Raw genomic sequence first — 18151 nt, forward strand, 5'->3', positions numbered from 1 at the left:
CGCAGAAGAAGATCAACGCCTACTTCAACACTGCCTGTTTAGCCCCGCCCACCGATTCATGCATTACATGAAACTCATTATAATATGCAAAGCTGTTATTCAATCATTGCAGTGGGCGTTTACTTCCAAGTCTTGAATGCGGCACGCCCATAAAAAGCGTTTCAGGAGCTAGGCTCAAAACCAGGGTAGAAAATAGCCTATTATTCATTTTGACGTTTTTGAATGTAAAAACCAAGCGAACGTTATAAGTGGACCTCAGACAACAATATAAAAAAAATTACAAAAGCCATTTTATGACCCCTTTAACATTAACCCCCTGAGGTCGGCTATCGCGCCGGCTCGTTTTTTTCCGTATGAGTGCAAAAAAAAATATATATATTAATTTTTATCTTATATGCTTGTGTTATACATCAATCGATCCTGTTTAGTGTGTATTTTTTTTGTGTATGCTCATAATAAAAACAAAGTGTTGTGCTTTTCGCCAAATAAAGAAAAATAAACATGATGCGAGTTCTGCCTACTCTCAGTCAGTGAAGTCAATTCTGAAACGCGTCCGAAAATGAACTGTAACTCAGCGAATACTCAGTCAAACAGGCATACAGTCACACAGGCATGAAGCTTGAATTCTCTTCTTTAAAATGAAGTAATTTTTATAAAAAACAAATATTCACAGTTTATGTAATATGCATGCAAAGAGAGAGATGTCAGTCGTTCTCATCTCAGCTCATTAAGTTTTAATGTGCTCCGCCCACGGAGAGCGCGCGCTATTCAAACGCAAATGTGAGGCGATCCAAACAAACCTGTGAAACGCCCACATCAGCTGGATAACACACACCGCGAGTTCACTTTCAGACTTATGTACTTTACGATGCTGTGAGGAATAATACTATCTTGATAATAATCCTGCAAAAATTTACCTCAGAAGTTCTGGAAGTATCATTTCGAGGAGCAAACGGATCCCGCTGAGGAATTAGGTCAGTTCTGTTTGCTTTGTTCTAATCTGAATGAATGAACGCAAAGATGCGTGCTGTTGTGGAGCTACTACAGCTGGCAAAAATACTGTTTAAATATTGATCGCGTTTCTGTGTATGAATGAATGAACGAACGAACGAACGAACGAACGCACAGATGGGCGCTGTTGTGGAGCTACTACAGCTGGCAAAAATACTGTTTAAATATGAATCGCGTTTCTATGAATGAATGAAACAGCGCACAGATGCGCGCTGTTGTGGAGCTACTACAGCTGGCAAAAATACTGTTTTAATATGAATCGCGAATACAAAGAAAGATTACACTGGAAATATTGTTACAATTTTAAATGTTGTTGTAATTGTATAACCTTAAAAAAAAAACACACACATATATATATATATATATATATATATATATATATATATATATATATATATATATATATATATATATAAGGATAGATGTAAACAAAATCTTAAAAGGTCATTATAAGCCTTCTCTTTAAATAATTTTATTATGCTTTATTAGTGACACATTTGGGAAGAGAATATATTCCAAATCTGAAAATACAGTATGAGAACAATTAACTGCACAATTACTAGAAATGTTTACCTTGGATATTGTACAATTTGCAAGCAAAATTTGTGGAAAAAAACAACAAACCAGTTATATATTGTCCTTGCATTCTTGTGGCTCAGTCACACACCTGAATGAAAGGCTCATTACGTATGCAGCCTCATTATGCGGGCCCCATTGACTCCGCAGGTGTGAATCACGCCCACCCGCATATGGCCTTTCCAAACAAAAAGTGTTTTACAAGATTTAAATCAATGTATTGTGCTATGTGAATGATTAGGCAGGATGATTTTCACATAATTTTGAAGAAAAAATTCTAGGCAACGTCATCCATTAGTCAGAAGTCTTATTTACATATATTTAGAATATGTTTTATGGCCTTATTTCAGAAACTTTAGTTTTTTGTTTTTGAAAAAACCATGCATAAACATTATTCTATCAAAAATACAAACATGTACATGCAAGTTGTTCACATATTATGGTAGCCCTGTTTGTGCTAAATAGAGTGAATTTACACCTTTGCCATTAATATGTTTATAAGCAACTGAAAAAAGCACAAATGTCAGGGCATGTCAGAACATCTCAAGGACCCCAAAAAACCCTCAGACCCCAGAGGGTTAACTTTAAAATAGCCAACACCCACAACTTTAATCTGCTTTGACTAATAAATGTTGTAATTGATTTAGACATGTTGAAGTCTTTTAGGAATGCCTTTGTAAACTTTTAGAATTTGCATTGTAGACATAAAAGAGAGAATACTTTCAGATAAAGAATACAAGATGAGCACAAGCTCTATTAGAATTGATTATTAATTACATGGCCTGACAGCATTAAAACAGATTAAACATGCACTGTTCATAATGTTCAAAGATGGTTTTTCAACTTCTGTTTAGCACAAAAGGGTGATAAATATATTAGGTTGTCCGCCTTTTTTAGTTTTTTTCCAAAAGTGAATGTTAAAAATCAATTTTAAGTAGTGTTTGTGTAATGCACTCTAATTTACATATTGCATATTTATATACCGTTTACAGTTTGATGAAACTATGAGTTGCTTAAATGAAGCCCTAGTCTACAGGTCTATAATATAAAGTATAAGCTGTTATTCAAGAAAGCACAAAATGGTGACTTTATTACATTATCACTTTAAATAATGATGCTGCAACAGTGAATAACAGTGAAAACAGGGATCTGTTCAGTCCTCTCTACACAGCTCAATCACGTTTTCTCTCACACACAGTTTTAAACTACTGCTTTAGAGTAAGCCAATGCTTTCATTTTGCTTTAAACAGGAGTCTTATGACGATGTAACGCCGCTGGTGTCATCTCAGCAGTTCCTCCCACCTCAACAGTTCCCTCTGGGCTTCTTCCAGCCTCCACAGCCAACAATGTTATGTCTGCATCCACCAGCACAACAGCCACTGATACTAGGTAACATTTTTATTTTTTTATTATTAATATAACCATAATTGAATGCCCTCTCTCTACTTATTCTATGTGTTTATTAGTAGTGCCAATTTTCACTTATGCATTCTTTTCCACTGATGCTGTTTTATGAAGCAGTTTTATGATGGTGTTTGTTGACACATGTGGAAGTGGGGAGGGCTCAGTCGATAATGGTGGACCTAACAAAGTTTTCACCTCATGAAAGCAGTCCTGGCGTCACAGTACTTTGTGGGGCCCCAGAACTGCAAGAGCCTTGCTCTTGATTCTCTTGGTAGGCACATCTGTTGTGTAATAAATAAGTATAATTTTTAGTATATAGTATATTTTTTTTATATATAAGTATAATACACAATCACGTCACATGTGATTGTCACACTCCACAATTACATGTACAGGCAATTGCCAGTCCATATATACACTTCTGCATGCTGGCAATTGCCTGTACATGTAATTGTGGAGTGCACTGCATAATAAATTGCTGGGTAAAAAAAAAAAGTTTTCATGTAAATAGCTTTACATCAATCTAAACATAAAAGAAAATGCACTGCCTTTTACCACATTTAATTCAAACTTACTATTATAGGACATGTTTTTAATTAACACTGGGGGACAATTCAGAGATTTCAAAGCTTAAGTTAGTTACCACAAACTCTAAAACCCTTAATTGCAAGACAGAAAAAGTAAAGTCTTTTCATGGCAATTGTTCTAGGCTTGTCCAGGGGAACTTACAAAGTCTTGGGCATGATGTTCTCTGTCTGCCTTGTGCATGGTGGGGTGGGACCCCGTGTGCTGTCCAGACGGCTGTATGCACAACTGTCAGATTAGAGATTGTTTCTTTGGTTTGTATGTTACAGATGGAGATGCCGCAGTGGAGGTAGAAGGTGGAGGGAAAATTGATATCACCCTGGAAGATGTGCTTGTGTTCTGCCATACCTGCATTTGGATTTGGAGAGAATCCTACAATTAAATTTCTTCATGAGGAACTGAATGGCAATCGGCGGATGTTCCCAGAAGCAAACACTTGTGCCATCACCTTGAAGTTGCCCATTGGGCATAAATATGAAGGCTTTTGTCATTTTATGACAACTGGAATCATTCAGTCACCAATGTTTGGGCTAGCCTAAAACTTGGGGTAACTCCTGCATGGCTGTTCGCTCCCCAGCTGGCCTGTTGTTGTTGTGTTTTTTTTTTTACATTGTTTATACCTGTCACGACACACACAAGAGGAGACAGATCCAAGTGCAGTATGTTTTAATTAGGAAATTCCAAGAGAGTAAACAATCCAGGCATGAGTCGATATCCATTAAATCAGTCCAACAATAAACACAGATCTCACGGGCAAGGGAACAAGAACACAGAAGTGTCGTACATTTTACAAGGACTCGACAACACACACTAAAACGGACAGGACTATATACACAATCATAATTAAGGTGATAGAACGCAGCTGAGACTGTGATGGGAATCAGGTGTAGCGAACAGGATTATGGGAACTGAAGTTCATATGTGATGACACCGTGAGGGAAGGAGGACATCTCGTGGAACCCCGGGGAAAAGCAACCAGACACTGTGACATAACCTCCCCTCAACGGAGTGGCTCCCAGACACTACAAGACAAGGAAAACAACAGAACAAGACAAGAGTACAGGGCGGGAGGCAAAACAGTAAAGAATCAGGGGGAAGGATGGGGGGCCAGGTCCGTGGAGAGGAACAGGGACAGGAAGTGACAAAAACCTAGGTGGCCGGGAAACACAAAAAAGTTTATCAGGCGGGTCCGGCTCCGGCCGCTCTGGGTCTGGTTCCGGCCGATCAGGGTCTGGGTCCGGCTCCGGCCGATCAGGGTCTGGCTCCGGCCGATCAGGGTCTGGGTCCAGCTCTGGAACAGCTGGCTCAGCTAACTCTGGGTGTTTAGGGTCAGCTGCTGGCTCAGCTAACTCTGGGTGTTTAGGGTCAGCGGCTGGGTGCTCTGGATGCTCGGCTGGGTGCTCTGGATGCTCGGCTGGGTGCTCTGGATGCTCGGCTGGGTGCTCTGGATGCTCGGCTGGGTGCTCTGGATGCTCGGCTGGGTGCTCGGGAACAGACATTGGCTCCGGCTCTGGAACAGACACCACCGGCTCAGGGACAGGAACAGACATCACTGGTTCAGGAACAGACACCACCGGCATAGGAAGACGCACCACCGGCTCTGGAAGACGCACCGCCGGCTCTGGAAGACGCACCGCCGGCTCTGGAAGACGCACCGTCGGCTCTGGAAGACGCACCGCCGGCTCTGGAAGACGCACTGCCGGCTCTGGAAGACGCACCGCCGGCTCTGGATGCTCGGCTGGGTGCTCGGGAACAGACATTGGCTCCGGCTCTGGAACAGACACCACCGGCTCAGGGACAGGAACAGACATCACTGGTTCAGGAACAGACACCACCGGCATAGGAAGACGCACCACCGGCTCTGGAAGACGCACCGCCGGCTCTGGAAGACGCACCGCCGGCTCTGGAAGACGCACCACCGGCTCTGGAAGACGCACCGCCGGCTCTGGAAGACGCACCGCCGGCTCTGGACGGCACGACGGCGGCTCTGGATGGCACGGCGGTCGCTCTGTACGACGCGGCGGTTGTTCTGGACGGCGCGGCGGTTGTTCTGGACGGCGCGGCGGCTGCTCTGGATGGCGCGGTGGTTGTTCTGGACGGCGCGGCGGCTGCTCTGGATGGCGCGGTGGTTGCTCTGAGCGGCGCAGCGGCTGCTCTGGACGGCTCAGCGGTTGCTCTAGACCACTGAAGGAGCGAGCAGAGTCCCTCCTCCCCTGCCGTCCTTGATGGAAAGCTGCCGGCTCTGGATCGAAGGGAGGCCATGATGGACAGTGGCGCCGATCCTCTCGGCTACCTCCCCCTCCGCGACCTCCCCGTGTCCCGCGGAAGATGACTTGGCGGGTTCCCTGAAAGGATTGTCTCTGGGGAGGGGTGTTGACCACCATGGTCTCCTCAGGCTTACGAGCCCATAAGGCATAACACTCAAAGAGTGTCATGCGAGGCTCTGGCTCTTTGGGTCGAAAGTTCGCTCTCTGCAGCCTCTTCTCCCGCTCGGTGGCTGGGGGAAAAAACATACCGCTGGATCTTGTTTTGTTCGAGTCCTTCTGTCACGACACACACACAAGAGGAGACAGATCCAAGTGCAGTATGTTTTAATTAGGAAATTCCAAGAGAGTAAACAATCCAGGCATGAGTCGATATCCATTAAATCAGTCCAACAATAAACACAGATCTCACGGGCAAGGGAACAAGAACACAGAAGTGTCGTACATTTTACAAGGACTCGACAACACACACTAAAACGGACAGGACTATATACACAATCATAATTAAGGTGATAGAACGCAGCTGAGACTGTGATGGGAATCAGGTGTAGCGAACAGGATTATGGGAACTGAAGTTCATATGTGATGACACCGTGAGGGAAGGAGGACATCTCGTGGAACCCCGGGGAAAAGCAACCAGACACTGTGACAATACCATGTATTGTTTGCTTGTGTTAAAATATAATCATATAAATATTACTTTGTATGCCCTAAACCTTGACTGTCTTTTATTCTTTATACCTTATTTATTTTAGTATGACATGATAGAAAGCATCAGAAACACAATTGTAAATGTACAATCTTTAATGGTGTCTTATGATTCAGCCTCAATTATCACCCCGCAAGAACAATTACAGCGCTTTGCAACTATAGGACAGGAAGAGTTAAATAAACTTATCATTGCATCTAAACCAACAACGTGTTTATTAGATCCAATACCAACTAAACTACTGAAACAAGTGTTACCTGTAGTGGAAGAGCCTCTTCTCAATATTATTAACTCGTCTTTATCCTTAGGTCATGTTCCAAGAATATTCAAGTTGGCAGTTATAAAACCTCTTATTAAGAAACCACAATTAGATCATAATAACCTAGCAAATTACAGACCCATTTCAAATCTTCCATTTATGTCTAAAATACTAGAAAAAGTTGTGTCCGCTCAACTGTGCTCTTTCTTGCAAGAAAATTATATCTATGAAAAGTTTCAGTCTGGATTCAGACCGCATCATAGCACTGAAACTGCGCTCGTTAAAATCACAAATGATTTACTTTTAGCTTCTGAACAAGGCTGTATCTCAATACTAGTTTTACTTGATCTTAGTGCTGCGTTCGATACTATAGATCACACAATACTCTTAGACCGATTACAAAACTACACTGGTGTTCAGGGACAGGCATTAAGCTGGTTCAGAATCAGATCATACTTATCAGACCGTTACCATTTTGTCTGCGTAAATGGGGAAAAATCGAAGATAACGTCAGTAAACTACGGTGTACCGCAAGGATCTGTGTTAGGCCCTCTACTATTCTCAATATATATGCTGCCACTTGGTAATATTATAAGAAAACATGGAATTAATTTCCACTGTTATGCTGATGACACTCAATTATATATTTCATCACGACCAGATGAAAACGCTAAATTATCTAAATTAACAGAGTGTGTTAAAGATATAAAATACTGGATGACATGTAATTTTCTGCTATTAAATTCAGATAAAACGGAGGTATTACTTATTAGTCCAAAAAACTGCCCACAAAACCTCTTACAATACAACTTTAATTTAGAAGGGTGTCCTGTTACTTTATCCTCTACAGTAAAAGACCTGGGTGTTATATTAGACCGCAACTTGTCTTTTGAAAATCATATTTCATATGTTACAAGAACAGCCTTTTTCCACCTTAGAAACATTGCTAAGCTACGTAACATGCTATCTGTTTCTGATGCAGAAAAGTTAGTTCATGCATTCATGACCTCGAGACTAGATTACTGTAATGCTTTATTAGCTGGTTGTCCTGCATCCTCAATAAACAAGCTACAGTTAGTCCAAAATGCTGCCGCTAGAGTTCTTACTAGATCAAGAAAATACGATCATATAACACCAATTCTGTCGTCTCTACATTGGTTATCTATAAAGTTCCGTATCAATTACAAAGTATTGCTACTGACCTATAAAGCCCTAAATGGTTTAGCTCCCGTGTATTTAACGGAACTTCTATCGCCCTACAATCCATCGCGCTCTTTAAGATCACTAAATTCGAGGCTTCTGGTCATTCCTAGGATATCTAAGTCCACTAAAGGAGGGAGAGCGTTTTCACATTTAGCTCCTAAACTGTGGAATGGCCTTCCTGATATTGTTCGAGGCTCAGACTCGCTATCCCAGTTTAAAACTAGATTAAAGACGCATCTCTTCAGCCAGGCATTCACATAATACTTACATTTTATACTACAGTTGAATCAGATTGAATGCATTAATATTGCGAACAGCAGCTACGCTAATTATTTCCCATATGCTTTTCTGTTGTTATCTCGGGACGCTAGTCCCGAGGTAAATACAGATCGTCAGCTCCAGTTTGTATCCAGCCTCTCATGGAAACTACAGATTCTCCAACACCCGTGCAGAGACGACTCGGCGCCTGTGAAGAGACGACTCGACGCTGGCGATGTTTATGCCCTAAATCAATACATGATTAACTAACTGTATTTCTCTATGTACATTTCTGAAATGCACTTTCTGTAAAGCTGCTTTGAAACAATATGTATTGTGAAAAGCGCTATACAAATAAATTTGAATTGAATTGAATTGAATGATAAAAATAATTCATTACATTTATATAGCGCTTTTCTAGGAACTCAAAGCACTTATAAGGAAGGGTGGGAATCACCTCCACCACCAATGTGCAGATCATTGATTTCATCAGGTCATGCAACAAACTTTATTTCCCAGGATTTAAAGATTTAGTGTAGAATTTATGATTATTGTGTGTGCTTAAGAGCAGAATTAAAGGTATGGGTGTCTCATGTATAAATAGGTAGACAGGAATAGGACCAGCATGCAGGCAATACCATACAATAAAGCAGTCATACTCATACCATTTAAGTATATTATTCTGTTATTAAAAGATGCTACAAATGACATTACAAACTCTTCGTTTTGACATAAAAATACATTAAAAAAATCATTCAGTCATACATTTCACTCATTATTTATCTTAAAATATTAAAATTACATTTAAAGCACTTAAAATATTTTACAAAAGCAAATGTAGGCTATATCGAACATTGCTCCTTTCAGAAATTGTTAATGCATTGAGCCCTTAATGTACAGGAATAAATGACCCAAGACTTACTGAAACTTGTTTTGTTGTTATGCTTGATGTTGTGTTAAAAGCATATTATTCTAGATTAACTTGAATACTCACATATAAATGGAGGTCTCAACACACTGCAGTCCCTCTGGCTAAACCAATACAAAACAGGTATCTAAAACACACAACACATAGTACTGTATGAGTTAAGATAAATCACAAAGTAAAGAAGTTTTAATATACAGTTTAACTTGAATACTCACATATAAATGGAGGTTGAATACTCACCTAAAAAAACAATCCAGCAATGGCATTTTACTCAATGTTGGGGGATAAGGATTTTCTTCAACAGGTCGCTTTTTTCTGCAACTCTGTCTATGACCAAGTCATTATCAAGGGACATGAGGATGTCTTTCTCTGTGGTCATAAGCATGAATGCTTCCAGGTGTTCTTGTGACTGTGTGCTTCTTATTCAACTTTTGATGTGTTTGAGAACAGAGAAACTTCTCTCACAGGCTACCTGTGTCACAGGCAGAGTAAGGAGGTACCTGTATCCCCAGCCAAGGATATGATAGGCATCTGTGAAGAGGTTGTAGCGTTTCAGAATTTGATAGCAACAGACTGGGCATTCCTTACAAGATTTGCACTGTTTGTGTAGTACATCTGTGTCTTCTTCGTCATCATCATTTTTTCTATGCACTCAGTGAGATGTTCCTTCAAGCATACATCATATTTCCCTAGAAGAATGATGAGCTCTAGGAAGTTGCCGTAGTCAATGTTGTGGTCATCTAGAGTGTACGCTGCCTCAGATTGCTGTCCTCAGTCCTCTCTTTCCTATGAACTTCACCACATCTACTACTCTTTCTAACACCTGCTGTCTCTTCCTCACTTGATCTCAGTGAGCCACAATTTGGGGACCATGTAGCAGGCTGGCTATGGAGTACCGGCCGTTCTGTGATTCTCCAGAATCATCAAGAACATCGATGCTACATGAAAAACATCAATCCTCAATATCAAAAGTATTTATAACATGATATAACACTGACAAGTAAGGATTGGTGGCAAGCAGAAAAGCAGCATTTACTCTTCGCGTGCCAGCTCTCTCATGACATTTACTACACCAGAAAGGTCAGTGACTCTGTGAATATTGATGGAAAAAATCATCTGCTCGACACTTCAAACACATTGAGGAATTCTGAAGCCACACGGTAGTGCAGGATCTGCATCCGACCAAACCAAATACTGGATCTTCCATGATTCCTGCCAGTGTAAGAAATAAATATTAGAGGTCTGAAAACACAATACAAGATATAGATGAAGAATGAAAAATATTTTCCAATTGAATGTCAGACAGCGTTTCAAAAAGCATCCTTTATGTAAATGAGTCTATGTATGGCACAAGTTCAGTGGAAATTAACAAATTCCTCTCTCTGTCTACAGATGCTCCAAGCACACCATGTACCACTTAACATCACCTGAAGTATGCTTAAAGGGATACTTCACCTCTGGGAAGATGAATGTGTATTTAAAATAGGTCATTTAAGTAGAAGAAATGTGGAGAAATTTTTTAATTTGGAGCTTTCTAGACTGAGAAAAGCCAGAAAATGTATTTTTGGCTTATGTGGATGAAAGACAACAACTCCCAGAATGCACTTGCTTCGCTGCCTTAGGAGGCCACGCCTACCGGTTAGAGAGCACAGTTGAAAACAACAAGGATAGCCTAAGTAAGTAATGAGTTTGCCAGGGATTTAGAGACCCAAAATGTCCGGGATTCGGCTTTTGCGTTCTACAGTCGCCATTCATTCATTATGTTTACTGTGGTGAGCAGGACGAGGCTGACGGCCGCGGGAGAACGGCGCGAGGCCGGTTGTGTCATTACTGAGACGCGCCGGGTCTCGCATCTCTCACGGAGGAGCGGAAATTTTCTTAGCAAGGGTAAAACGCACATCAACCGATAACTTGTTTAGCGTTCATGTAAACACTACAGTCAGATTCACCGATCGGAATTAATTCAGTTAGATTGAAACGAGAGGTGTGCATGTAAACAATGAATGGCGACCGCAGAACGCAAAAGCTGAATCCCGGACATTTTTAACAGTCTCGCCCGCCGGACAAGTCCGGGAAAAGGAAGATGGTAACCCCTACTTACTCAGTTTTCTCCTATTATTCAGCTTTCTCCACAGAACAAGAGCATGCTAGCTTAGCTTCCAAAGAAAGACGGCTGATACTGTGTACATTCTGTGAGTGAGATCCCACCCTGTATGGGCGGGCTGAAAACATGCGGAACAACGCCATCTACTGGCTGTAGTCTTTAGCCTCTGGACAGAAAATCCTCAGATGACGCAAAATGACGATTTTTGCGTCATCGGAGGATTTTTTCCAGACAAAAAATACATAAATCTCTCCTCTCAGGGGGATATGAGGGGGGAAAGCATGGTAATTCGAAAATACTACAGGTTTTCTACTAATACAAAGCTTAATGCTAAATCCTGAAGTAACCCTTTAAGGAATGGCTCTGTTTTTATGGATTGGTTTCCTTAATCTCAATTGGCTATACAAAGAACACCAGGAGCAGGACACTTACGCTTTTAAATGACCACTACATCACAAATTCCACCAAACAACAACAATACAGATGTGGCCTTTAAAAATGCGCGTCTCAGAGAAAAGAATGCCACAAGCACTTCCGAAATTCTGCGGGATCGTGCAGAAGGGGGATTAGGTGTTGGACGCAGGAAATACTAAAACCTGTAGATGGCAGTAGTGTTTCATGTGGCCATACTGAGTTGACGAAGTATGACGAATACAATGTTTTCTTTTGCCAGTTACATAAACAGTCACATATTCTTCATAAAAATCCGACTCAAACGCGCATCATTTGTCTTATTTTTTTTTTCCTGTGTACTTACAGTAGAAGAGACGTGATGTAGGCTATGATAACTGAGTCTTATAACCCAATAATTTGCGAAGACCTTTAAAGAGACCGAGATCATTTGCGCAATATCATTATCTAATTTTACATTTAGTTCATTTTTGCATCTTAACGTTTTAAATAGTTTTAACATGGTTGTAATGCGCTTTTCTGCATTACACACAGTACTTTTTATACTATCATGTTTCCCTTATAGGCGTCGATTTCGGTGGGGACGGTGGGTACGCACCCACCAGATTTCGTCATGAGTCATTTTGTACCCACCACTTTTAACTTCAGTCCATATTAATTTGACTTTTGGTTCGATTTTTTTTTTTAGCGTTTTCAGTGGTTATGAGGAGCTTAATTAATTTAACCTGAGATGTGCGTTATATCGCTTTTTGATCATTCTTTGTGTTGTCGAATTTTGACACAGTTTCATTATTTGTTCATAATAATTTGATTCATAATTATGTCATTTTTTTCTAAAAGTAAAAAAAACAAAGTTTTTTCTAAAAGCAATATTCTAAAGAGATACAAAGACATTGTACGTGTACCCACCAGATTTCGTCATGAGTCATTTTGTACCCACCACTTTTAACTTCCGTTGACCGTTTTCAGTGGTTATGAGGAGCAATATGAGAGAAAAATTTTGTAATCATTGTCTGACACAACAAAAAAATATATAATATTCATTTTATTTTAATTTTCGTGTTCGCATTTATGAGGGAAAAAAACAACGTGTCAGTTTACGGTTATGGACGTGAGCGCTCTAAAAGCGGCAATAAAAGTCTGAATTTCGTTTTGTATTAATTATATCTTAATTTTAATCAATGTTTCGTGAACCAATTGCCTGGATTTAAGAAGTAAATATAGCAGACAATCACGACATTGGAGGCGCCGGGCGATATCTCATAAATGAACCGAAACTCAGCGTGTAATGCACATTCACATTTACAGTGTATTTAGACACATTTAGACGCATTCATAATCATTACTTTTACCGGTTCTTTGTGGCAAGCTTTATGCGTGCGGTCGTGCGCTTGAGTGCGGCTATATTACGTAAACGCTCATGATCCATAAGTAGGCTAATTAAATTAATATAAAGGGGCGATTTGTCCACGAATTACTTAAATGAACAACTAGCCTAGTATACTAGTCGACTACAAAAAAAAAAAAAAACTTTTAGTCGAAAGCAGCCCGTATTCCACATATTTTCGAACCAGGCAACAGGACTCTGTGTTGAGCGAGGCCGTGGACCCTGAGCGGAATGAACGAGCGGAGCGGAATATTCAGAAATGCGCTCTCCACTCACGAGCTCTGATCGGAACAAACCCGAACCTCACTGTCTGCTGAACTTGCAGAATCATCAAAATATAATATTTTCTAAAGAAGAATTTTAAAACTTTATTGGTGGTAGTTGAGAAGAATTCCTCTTTCCATATCTAAATCATTTCGAGTGCAATATAAATGTATCATATTGTTATTCTTATTATATAAGAATAATACGTATTTTTTACAACATTTTTAACATATAGAGAATACAAGTTTAGCGTGTTGTGTGTATTTCCTAATTATAAGCTTTTGGTGAAATTGCAACAAAACTAAAAGAGTAAAAGTGCATAAAAACATAAAAACATGGCGTCGTCTCAAGAAATATCTGCGTACACACTAAACCACTGAAACCGACTCAAAACGATGTAGCCTAGTATACATACCAGACCAGGCACTGCAATTCTGCCACAGACATACACTAAAAACGGAGAAGACTTAAAGCATGCGCATAAACCTTGCGCGCTATACAACAATAATATTAGGCACAGTAGCTTCTTTTTTTTCTTTTCTTTTTTTATCAAGAACTTTGTTGAACAATATGAACAACCATAAATGGTCTGGTACAAAATATGAGTCACGATATTCGATAGTTAACGGATGCATAAAGCTTGCCACAAAGAACTGACAAAAGTAATCATGTGTCAAATATAGCAAGGAGACATTTTAATTGTTTACTAATCAACTAGTGTTTTATGTGTCAGTCAAAGATGTTGACAATGCTGACTCGTCATCTTCGCAGATATTGTGAACGTGCCTATAGAGAGAAATGCACACTTACAAAAGAGAGTTGTCTGTTTCTTTTCGTTTTGAATTGTTTTGTTTAAAAGTGGACATTTCAAGCTTTCTAGATACATTTCTGAGTTTCGGTTCATTTATGAGACGAGCTCAGTTCACGAGCAATGCAAGTTATATCGCGCCGGTGCCTCCATTTCCTGATTAAATCGTCTTAAATGCGTCTCCGTGTGGACAGAAACCAATGTAATCTTCCTGATTTAATCACGTAAAACACAAGTCTAAACACAAGCACCACTCTTCTGAATGATGGTAACCACAAACCTCCAAGAGTTTGTAAACCAATTGTTTGTAAAACATATTTAATATTTACAAATTCAAAAAAAAAAAAAAAAAAAATGTTTTACAGTGTATAAATAAAACGACATGAAGAAAGTTATTTCCAAAATGTAATTAATTGCACAGTCTTTGTTTTAGCTGCTTGTTTTAGCTGCTACCAATTGCACAGAGTCAAGAAATTACAACCACCCACCCCCCAGGTCTGCCGATTCAACCCCCAATGCTAATCGATCTCCTCTCAGGGAATCAAAAGAAAACCGGTTTTTCCAGTTTTCACCAGCGTGTGGGCGGGGTTTTAATCCCTTGCAGTTCCTTTGTTTAAATGCTATTTAAGCAAATATACTATACATACGCTTTAAGTTATTTCAAATTAATGTTTATAGCTTAATTTGTTGATATCGCGTAACTTAATTTGACATATGTTGATATAACCAACTGACATTGTAGATTCCATTGCATGCCAGGAAGAGGCTTATGCTTTGTTTTAAGTAATGAGCATTTACTATAATATAGCCGCACTCAAGCGCACGACCGCACGCATAAAGCTTGCCACAAAGAACCGGTAAAAGTAATGATTATGAATGCGTCTAAATGTGTCTAAATACACTGTAAATGTGAATGTGCATTACACGCTGAGTTTCGGTTCATTTATGAGATATCGCCGGCGCCGGTGTCGTGATTGTCTGCTATATTTACTTCTTAAATCCAGGCAATTGGTTCACGAAACATTGATTAAAATTAAGACATAATTAATACAAAACGAAATTCGATTTAAAGAAAGGCAGCTGTTCTGTTTAAGGTCTCTGTGAAAGTTTTAAAGCAGACTTTTATTGCCGCTTTTAGAGCGCTCACGTCCATAACCGTAAACTGACACGTTGTTTTTTCCCTCATAAATGCGAACACGAAAATTAAAATAAAATGAATATTATAATTTTTTTTTGTTGTGTCAGACAATGATTACAAAAATTTTCTCTCATATTGCTCCTCATAACCACTGAAAACGGTCAACGGAAGTTAAAAGTGGTGGGTACAAAATGACTCATGGCGAAATCTGGTGGGTACACGTACACTGTCTTTGTATCTCTTTAGAATATTGCTTTTAGAAAAACTTTTAGTTTTTTTACTTTTACTTTTAGAAAAAAACGACATAATTATGAATCAAATTATTATGAACAAGTAATGAAACTGTGTCAAAATTCGACAACACAAATAATGATCAAAAAGCGATATAACGCACATCTCAGATTAAATTAATTATATAAAAAACAGGGAACATTTTGTAAAAGCAAAACTGAACAAAATGCATACTTAAAATAATTGTATTAGGCTATGTGTTACCGAATATTTAATACCACTTCCCCATAATGTTGTAATTATTTTTTTAAAACAACATCTGTCAAACTGTCAATCAGATACCTCTTATCTGGTCATTTTTATTTTATTTTAGAAGTCATAACTGTTGATCACCCTTTGTATGGAATTTGTGAATATGAATATTTAGAAGATTTACAAACTGTCGGCAAGACCTCAAACCAACCCCGGACATTCTGAGACTAACGTGGAAAAATCTTTATGCTTAATGCATTAAGACAGTTCAATTAAAATATTTATTAATAATGTAATGGCAAATCAGATGCGCCCAAAATATAAATGCTACGCGTTGAGCTGCAACATTACCTCACAAGAAATATCTGCACAAGAACAATCACACAAGAAATATTTTCACGAATTAAGAATCTGGGTAAGTCGCATTATTTAATTGCATTATGTTAGGATGATTTTGTGTATATATATAAAAAATACTGCTGGGTTTTTACAGGCAGAGTCACGTGTATTATGCTCACACTAAATTCTCTGTTGCACTTATATAAATGCGCATTGCATGCACAATCATCTTAATAGTTGTACAAAAAAGTTATGCGCTACTGGCAAGAACGTCACTTTGCTGTTTTAATAAAAGCAATGTTAAATATTCTGCATGCACTCATCTCCTGGAAACCACAGCAATGACAAAGCATATAAAAATTCGTAAACGTTGTCCAATACCCCTTCTTGTCTTAATGAACCTTTTGCATTTACAAATATTTTCAAATGTCTGTATAATACAGTAGCCTACTGTAAATATTTGTGTCTATTACTATTTATAATTTATATTTTATTGTGGATGTTTTCTCACAATCGTGACGTAATGAAGTAAAAGAAAAAATCTAACGTAAAGTTGTTTTTTATGCGCCACCTGGTGGATATTCTGTGAAGCGAAACACATTGAGGGAATTTGTAAGTAGCGCCCCCCGAAAGCACTTGCAGAATTCTGCGAGACTCTACGAGACGAATTGCCGAATGCCGCGGGAGAAAACGCGCGTTTTTAAAGGCCAGATCTGTATGTTTGTCAGGGTGAATACATTTTTTTTTTGTCTTCCTAAGGACAAGACTTACCTCTGCAAACCAGACAAGTGAATATGTATCCCTAACATTCCTGGACTGTTCTTCAGTCAGCACCAATGCTGTGTTCCTGTTTCGATGGGCCACGTCAGAGAGTCCCTGAATGGCAGTCGTCACCTCAGACAAACCCATTCAGCCATGATTTTTCGCGAGTTCTGCTTCCAATAAAAGGTGCCTAATTGAGTACCAAATATACAGTATGTATGAATAAAAGCTCACTCTTGAAGACGGACATGTGAATGCATATTCATTTAGTTTTTATCTGAAATGGCAAAGGTTTGACATTGTTTATGGCTCCAGTTTAAAATGTGAGACAAATAAAATAAATGTCAATCAGATAAATGTTGACGTGACAATTAATAGCCCAATATATTTGCCACTTAGCTGTGAAGCACCTTAAAAGTTCATGCTATTGTCACAGTACATTTTCAAGACACCTAAACTTACCTAAACTATAATTTGAGATGGTAAATAAAATTGTTCAAATGAAGCACCTCTTGTTCCTTCTGAGTCCAATATTTCCACTCCATTGTGGTCTGTCAGGATGAGTTGTTCATTGCTTCCTAAGGCATCTTTTACTTTGGCAATCATGGATGGGACACTGGCCTCCTGCTCAATAAATCTTACAACCACCATTCTGCTGTTCACAAGCTTTCCACTCTGTACCTCTCCCAGACTGACAGTCATGGCAGAACAACTAAATTTAGGTTCATTCAAAATTTTGAACATACAAGAGAACATTTATATTTATATTCTATTGACAAGGGCATGGAAATTGAAAACAATGTGCCTTACCTTGTAAAGTATTTCAGGGATTGAGCCCTGGGTGGCACTGAGGGGCTTGCTGAGCTAGCCAACCTGGAGAAGCGAAACTGGCCGCTCGTGGAAGGAGTAGGTAGTGGCCCCGCAGCAACGTTAACACCTGCATCCAGCACAGCCCCGGGGGCCCTGGGCCCTGTCCCTGAGGTCGAGTGAACTGAAGTGGCCCTCTGCTCCAGGGAAAACTGCCACATCGGGTATCGTCAGTGGGGTACAGGCTCTGGCTGGTAAGAGTAAGATTTAGGCAAAATCCTGGTAATGGAATTCAATAACCGTATCCACTATTGTTAGGTGCATAAATCCAGTACTACTATCGGCTGCTAGTTTATTAGGTTCACCTAACGTAAGCTAAAATTAATGTAATCCAATACAACAGTCCAGCAAAAAAAAAAAGCATGTACAGTTATTATAATGCAGAAGTTAT

This window comes from Squalius cephalus (genome assembly GCF_949319135.1).
Source record: "Squalius cephalus genome assembly, chromosome: 4".
Taxonomy (NCBI): domain Eukaryota; kingdom Metazoa; phylum Chordata; class Actinopteri; order Cypriniformes; family Leuciscidae; genus Squalius; species Squalius cephalus.